This window comes from Cornus florida, unplaced genomic scaffold, assembly GCF_030987335.1.
Source record: "Cornus florida cultivar Cherokee Brave unplaced genomic scaffold, ASM3098733v1 CherokeeBrave_3.0.0_Hap2_Chr11, whole genome shotgun sequence".
NCBI lineage: Eukaryota > Viridiplantae > Streptophyta > Magnoliopsida > Cornales > Cornaceae > Cornus > Cornus florida.
This window is the reverse complement of record NW_026775581.1, coordinates 38,335,159-38,343,569: the sequence shown is the minus strand read 5'-3', so window position 1 is coordinate 38,343,569 and position 8,411 is coordinate 38,335,159.

The following is an 8,411-nucleotide window of genomic DNA, read 5'->3' as shown; positions in this document are numbered from 1 at the left end:
TTCAATAAACTGATATTTAACAGTTTGGTAGAAATACAATTTTTAAATTGAAAAATTGATCCTTGACTCTATTCACCCCCCCTCTAGAGTCAATTAGTGACTAACAATAGACCCGTTTGGTTTGATGGAAGTGACTACAACTATTGGAAAATCAAAATGAGAGCATTCTTAAGAGGCATAGATGTAGATGTTTGGAAAGCCATAGAAAAAGGAGACCATGTTCCAAACAAGATAGTAGAAGCTGAAAATGTTCGAACACCCGATATTGAATGGACCCTCAATGACCGTAGGCTTGTACAATGTAATGTCAAGGCTATCACTAATCTCTATTGTGCCTTAAGCAAAGACGAATTTAAAAGAATTTCGGATTGCGAAACGGCCAAAGAAATTTGGGATAAACTTGAAGTCACCTATATAGGCACTAGTCATGTTAAAGAATCCAAAATGAATATGCTTGTCCATAAATATGAACTTTTTACCATGAATAACAAAGAAACTATTAGTGAAATATACTCTCGTTTTACTAACATTGTTAATCCCTTGAAAGCTCTTGGAAGAAAATATACATCATCCGACAATGTAAGAAAAATCCTTAGATCTTTGCCAAAGAATTGGGAAGCTAAAAAGACCGCCATCCAAGAAGCCAAAGATCTTAACACACTTCCCATTGACGAACTCATTGGTTCATTAATGGCTTACGAGCTAGAAATGAATGATAGAGATGAAGAAACTCAAAAGAAGGATATAGCTCTACAAGCTACTACCGAAGAAGTTACAATTGATAAAGTTCCTCATGATGAAGAAGAAGAAGAAGTTGCTCTCATTACCAAAACCGTAAGAAGAATTCTTCAAATGAAGAAGTTCCAAAAGAAATGGGTCGTCTAGTGAGTAAGGAAAAAGAGAAGCACCTACTTGCTTCCATTGTGGAAAACTGGGACACTTCAAGTTCGATTGCTATGCCTACAAAAATGAAAAGGAAAGGAAAAAGAAAGACAAAGCCATGCAAGCTACATGGGAGGATGATGATTCAAATGGATCCAAAAGTGACGATGAACTCAATGAATTGGTTAATCTTTGTCTCATGGCCGATGAAGATGAGGTAAATTCTAATCATAACTCATTTGATTTGGAAACTACTTATGATGAATTGGTTGATGCACACAACTATTTGCTAGATGCTTTTAGAGAATTGCATGATGAATTAGGCAAAATGGTTCAAAAATGTGTTACTCTCAAAAGGGAAAAGAATATCATCTCTCAAAACCTTGAAAAATCTCAACTTGAAAATAAAGCTTTGAAAAAGGAAAAAGAATTAGCTAAAGAATCGGTTTCAGTTGATTTAATTTCTGAAAATAAATCATTGAAAGTTATAATTGAAGATCAAATTGAGACTTTAGCTAAATTCACAAAAGGTAGAGAGAATTTGGGTCTCATACTTAGAAAGCAAAGAAATGCTTATGCCAAGGATGGACTTGGATTTGATCCTCACAACAAAGATTCTTGTTTATTGAAAAAGAGAATACATTTGAACAATTACTTTGTTAAAAATTCCTCTTTTAGTCCACAATGTAACTATTGTAAAAAAATAGGACATAAGATCAATCATTGTCCTATTAGGCCATGTAGGACAAAAGAAGTTTGGGTTATTAAAGGGACTTATACACCTCTTCCTAACTCTCATGGACCCAAGAGAATGTGGGTACCAAAAGAAGATTATTCAAATTCCTTTTGTAAGTTTGCTTGAAGTCTCCATATTCATCCAATGACAAACGGTTCCTTGATAGCGGATGCTCAAGGCATATGACGGGAGATCAATCAAAATTTCGCTCCATCAAACCTCATAAAGGAGGAAGCGTCACATTCGGCGACAACTCAAAAGGCAAGGTCATTGGCATTGGAACTATTGGTATCTCCTCCTCCTTATCTATTGATGATGTGTTACTTGTTAAAGGCTTAAAACATAATATGTTTAGTATTAGCCAATTATGTGATAAAGGATATGATGTTTTGTTTAAATCGGACAAGTGCATTGTCAAAAAGGATAATGTAGAAGTTTTCCATGCTCTAAGAAATGGTAATGTATATACTTTACTTTTATGTGAATTACATGATCAAGATGTCAAATGTCTTGTATCCTCAAATGAAAATAGTTGGTTGTGGCATAGAAGGTTGGGTCATGCTAGTATGGATTTGATTTCAAAACTATCTAAGAATAAATTGGTCAAAGGCCTCCCAAAGACTAATTTTTCTAAAGATAAAACATGTAGTGCATGCCAAATAGGCAAGCAAATCAAGTCATCATTTAAAAGGAAAAAGGATATAACGACTTCAAGACCACTTGAATTAATTCACATGGACTTATTCGGTCCGGAGAGAATTGCTAGTCTTGGTGGAAAACTCTATGCATTTGTCATTGTGGATGACTTCTCTAGATTCACTTGGGTATTTTTCCTTACACACAAGAATAAGGTTCATACAATCTTTGCTAAATTTTGTAAGAGAATTGAAAACGAAAAAGAATGTAAAATTAAGTCCATTAGAAGTGATAGAGGTAGAGAGTTCGACAACCAAGATGTGGAATGATTTTGTGATGACAATGGATACAATCATAATCTTTCGGCTCCTAGAACTCCTCAACAAAATGGAGTTGTTGAAAGAAAAAATAGGTCTCTCCAAGAAATGGCTAGGACTATGTTAAATGAACATAATTCTCCTAGATCTCTATGGGCCGAAGCCGTTAGTACCTCATGCTATGTCATAAATAGAGTCATTATTAGAAAACTCCTTAATAAGACTCCTTATGATCTTTGGAACAAAAGAAAGCCAAACATTGGATACTTTAAAGTCTTTGGGTGTAAATGCTTCGTGTTAAATGACAAAGATAATCTAGGAAAATTTGAACCTAAATCGGATGAAGGTATTTTTCTAGGATATTCTTCTCGTAGCAAAGCATTTAGAGTGTTTAACAAAAGAACACGAGAGGTTGTGGAATCAATACATGTTGTATTTGATGAATCACCATTACCCCCTCTTAGATGTTCATTAGATGATAATGAAGATGTGATTGAGATTGAAAAGAATATTGAAAATCTTGATTTAAATGGTCTTTCTCTTGAAGATAGCTCCAAAGATGTTCCAAAAGAAAGTCTCTCTCATAAAGACACTCTTCCTAAGGCTTGGAAGCAAGTGCCTAATCATCCGATAAATCAAATCATTGGCGATCCATCTAAAGGAATAAGCACTAGGTCTCAAACGAGTAACATTTGCAATTATGTGGCTTTTGTTTCCTAACTTGAACCAAAAAATATCCATGAAGCCGAAAATGATGAATCTTGGCTCTTGGCCATGCAAGAAGAACTTAACCAATTCGAAAGGAATAAAGTTTGGCATTTGGTTCCAAAACCTAAAGATAAAACTATCATTGGCACAAAATGGGTATTTAGGAACAAAAAGGATGAATCGGTAATAATTATGAGAAACAAGGCAAGGCTTGTTGCTCAAGGCTATAATCAAGAAGAAGGAATTGATTATGAGGAAACCTTTGCCCCCGTAGCTAGACTTTAAGCTATAAGAATGCTCCATGCTTTTGCATCCCATAAGAACTTTAAGTTATATCAAATGGATGTAAAAAGTGCTTTCTTAAATGGATTCATTGAAGAAAAAGTATATGTAGAACAACCGCCAGGCTTTGAAAGCTACATTTATCCAAACCATGTTTTCAAATTATCAAAAGCTTTGTATGGTTTGAAACAAGCTCCAAGAGCTTGGTATGAAAGACTAAGTGGTTTCTTACTTGCTAATGGTTTTGTTAGAGGAAAAATTGACAATACTCTTTTTACTAAAACCATTGATAGCAACCTGTTGGTTATTCAAATTTATGTTGATGATATTATCTTTGGATCAACCAATAGTGTGCTATGTGAAAAATTTGCTTCTAGCATGCAAAATGAATTCGAAATGAGCATGATGGGTGAACTTACTTTCTTCTTAGGGTTGCAAATCAAACAAACACTTGATGGCATTTTTATTTGCCAATCCAAGTATGTTAAAGATTTGCTAAAGAAATTTGGCTTGGAGGAAGTTAAACATGCCAATACTCCAATGAGCTCATCTTTGAAACTTGACAAAGATGAAAAGGGCACTAATGTAGATATTAAAAAATATAGGGGTATGATTGGTAGTCTTTTATACTTAACCGCAAGTAGAATGGACATCATGTTTAGTGTATGCTTATGCGCTCATTTTCAATCTTGCCCTAAAGAATCTCATCTATGTGCCGTTAAACAAATCTTTCGCTATTTAAGTTTTACTACATTCTTAGGGCTTTAGTATCCTAGGCATACATCATTTGAGCTTGTCGGTTACTCGGACGCTAATTTTGGAGGATGCAAAGTTGATAGAAAAAGTACTAGCGGAACTTGTCATTTCTTAGGACAATCATTAGTATCTTGGTCTTGTAAGAAACAAAATTCCGTAGCTCTATCAACGGCGAAGGCTGAATATATTGCAGCCGGTAGTTGTTGCGCTCAAACGCTTTACATTAAGCAACAGCTTGAGGATTTTGGACTTTACTTTGATCATGTTCCTATTATGTGTGATAATACAAGTGCAATATGTATCTCAAAAAATCCTATTCAGCATTCAAGGACAAAGCATATAGAAATTAGGTACCATTTTCTTAGGGATCATGTCTCAAAAGGAGACATTGAGCTTGTATTTATTAATACTGAAAAACAACTAGCAGATATTTTCACAAAACCACTCCAAGAGGACAGATTTTGCTTGCTCAGAAGAGAAATAGGTATGTCTGCAGAAGAAGAAATATTAAAGCAACTCTAGCAGCTAAAGAGCCAGCTCCATTCAGAAAAAGAGCTGTCTCCACACAAAGCAGAGCAAGCTTCACAAATGATTTCAAAGTGCATACTCTCGGGATCTTTATGTTTTTAAGAAAGAGCAGTCTTTACAAACTAAGAGAGCAGGCTCTATAAAAATAAGAGACGGCTCCTAACCTAAACCATAATCTGCATACACTTTAGTTGCTCTCAGGATCTCATGCAGATTTCAGTAAGAGCAGTCTCCAATTCTACAATGAGCCGGCTCACACACACTCATCTAAACACTCAACTCTCGGCATCTCATGCAGGTTGTAAAGAGCCGGCTCCAATTTTGCTTGAGCCGGCTCAATACACATAAATGGAGACGTCTCTCTTCAGAAGGAGGAGCCTGCTCAATTGATGGATTAAATCTCCTTACTCTCGGTATCTCACATATACACTTGGATGCAGGGTAAAAGAATGAAAGAGCCGGCTCCATGAAATAGAAGAGCCGGCTCCAAGGAACTTCATTGAGCCGGCTCCAAGGAACTTCATTGAGCCGGCTCTATAAACAAGTGAGCCGGCTCAATCCATGTAACCTACACACGCAGACTTCTCGGTTTCCTTTTAAGTGCACAGTAGGCTTTCATCTCTTATAATCCATCTCGGCACTTTCCACTCAGTATACTAAATCCATTATAGACATAACAGAGGCTTATTCCAGAGCACTTTCTCGGCTAGGGTTGGAATATTTCCTCCATTGTGCATTTTCACAGGTAACTCTTTTCCTTAAATTCCATCTCAAAGTTATGAGTTCTTGCATTTTAGTTGATCTATTTTCTACAAATTTTAGAGTTCATTGCTTTTTAATCTCTCATCCATGAAACCCTTGATTACACTGTAGACTTTCTCCTCACATGGAAAGAACATATTTGAGTAGAAATTGCTACTCTCTTGGTTTGTTAATTTAAATTTCTAGTTGTTATGCATTTGTCATATGACTAATCTATGAATTTATTTCATGTCAATTAAATCTTAGAAATATATGTTGTTTTCAAACCTTTTTATTTTCAATTTATCTTTGAATAAATTCTCACAATATGTTGTTTATAATTCATCTAGGCAATACATTGTTGAATTCCATTTTATTTTGATGAATTTATAAACTTTATTACCTAGATCATATTATCTGAATTTTTTTTGGGGGTTTTAAGCATTTTTTCCTCTTTACTCAAATTAGTATAAAACTTAAATTGTTACATTGGTTCAAAATCATTTTCAATTATTATCATTAATTCTCAGTCAAAACCAATTTGAGCCTTGAAATTTCCAGTATATGATAATTGAATTTTTTTTTTTTTTTTAATCTTCACTCCAAACAAATTTAAGTGAATTTTTCTTTAGATATGTGTTCTAAGTATTCCTTCTGAAATTTCAGTTTCAATTTCTAGAAATGTCCACGGCTTCATCCTCTCGTAGAAAGAATCCTCCTCGTGGTAAAAAATGAAACTCTCAAAGATCTCAAGATGTTGGTTCAAGTCCTAGTACACAAACTCAAATCTCTGCTACCATGCTTTATAGAAACCCCACCTACAAAGTAGCATTTGACACTATCTATCAACATAGAAAATTGGCCACAGCAATGGTATTGTCCAAAAAAATTTGCGATGATCTTAATCTCAACACCTATAGATTGTTTGATGCAATTGGCCTAGGAAACTTTGTTGGGTTGAGTACCAAATACTATCCAAAATTAGTAAAGTTATTTTACACTCACCTTGAAGAAAGTCCTGGAGAAGACAAACTTAATAGTTATGTAGCTGAAGTTCACTTTTACCTTGATAGAAGTAACATTGCTCTAATTCTCAAACTTGAGGGTGGCATCCAATTCTATTCTCCTTCCAAATGGTTTATTGGACAAGGCTTTGACAAACTCACGGCTATTCAGCAAATGAGTTATGATTCCCGTGTACCCAATACAAAAGTGGTAAACACCAGGCAATTAACTATGGAAGCCCGATTAATTCACAAGATCATCATCTACTCCATTCTTCCAAAATCCGGCAGTAGATCCAAAGTCACTCACATGGACGTCTTCCTTATCTGGTGTGTCTTAAATGGAAAGCCCTTTGATCTTGCATACATAATATTTCATCATTTGCTTGCTTGCAAGAGAAAGAAAAAGGTCTCTCTTTATTATGCCGTGGTTCTCACTCACATATTCATGGATATGAAAGTTCCGCTCGATAGTTCTGAAGCAGTTAAACCAGGGTCAAGACACATGCTCACTACTTTAAATCTTGCGTCAATGGGACTAAAAAGGGATTCAAATGGTATGTGGTTCTATCCTAAGCAACGAAGGTTTGAAGAGGCTCGAGATAGAGGAGAAGAAATTGAGGAAATTGATGATGAGGATGAACAAGACCATGACAGTGATAACAGTGCTGAAGATGATGATGTTCCAGCTGAAAATTGCACCAATCGTGATCTTTTATTGCAAATTCTAGAAGCTACTCGTCAAAATCAAGCCACTCTTCAAGAACAACAAACCACTCTTGAACACCAACAACAACAACTTGACGAAGTGCTTATGACTGTCACTCATATAAGTGAAGACTTTGAAGCCTTTCGAAAAGGTCATGAACCCCCTCCTCCTTCTACTTAGAACAAAATCACCTCGTCTAAAAACTCTTTTTGTGCACTCCCTTGTTTTATCTGCTTTAGAGAAGCCTTTTTTTTTTTTTTTTTTTTGCTATGTTTTTGCTTATGTCATTTTCTTTTGAAGTCTTTATCATGATCTATGCTTTTGTCTAACATCTGCTAGTTATGTTCATATTTTCCTTATGTACTGTTTTGTCTTCTGCAATCTATAAAATGACATATTTCCTATTTAATTGTCCTTTAAATTCTCATTCTCTAATAGTTCATGAAATGGCATGTATTTTCTCCTTCATAGAAGTAGACTTTTTGAGATGACAAAGGGGGAGAAAGATGTATTCTATGCTATATGGTGTCTATTCTATTGCATTGCTATTTTGAGAGACGCATATTGATAACATTGATAGGGGGAGACATATATTTTTTTAAAATATCTGTTGTTGGCATAAATTCAAGATATGCTTATTGATAGGGGGAGCATTATTTCAAAATACAACTCCACCTTGACAATAAACACATCAATGTTTTGTCATCATAAAAAAGGGGGAGATTGTTGGCCTAAGGATTTAATATAAAGGTCAATCTTATATTTTGATGATTACAAACCATTAATGATGTTTATGTACTAATATTTTCCTTAAGTGCTGTATAGTTGATCAATTAATTCAATCCTTAATAATGAGCCAGAAGCATTCCAAGTACTCAAGCAATGGATTCAAGGAAGCATTGAAGTTACAAGAATTCAAAGATTATTCAAGTTCTCCATCAAAGGCTAACCGATCATGGTCAAGATTGAAGAAAAGGGTAGATTAGATGGTGAGAGCTTAAGATTTAATGTCAAAGTTTATTTGAATATATTTGAAGCTCAAAATTCAATCCATGCATTGCATTCCCAGTTTATCTCTCAAAGAAAATAAAATCAGCTCATGATCACATTCA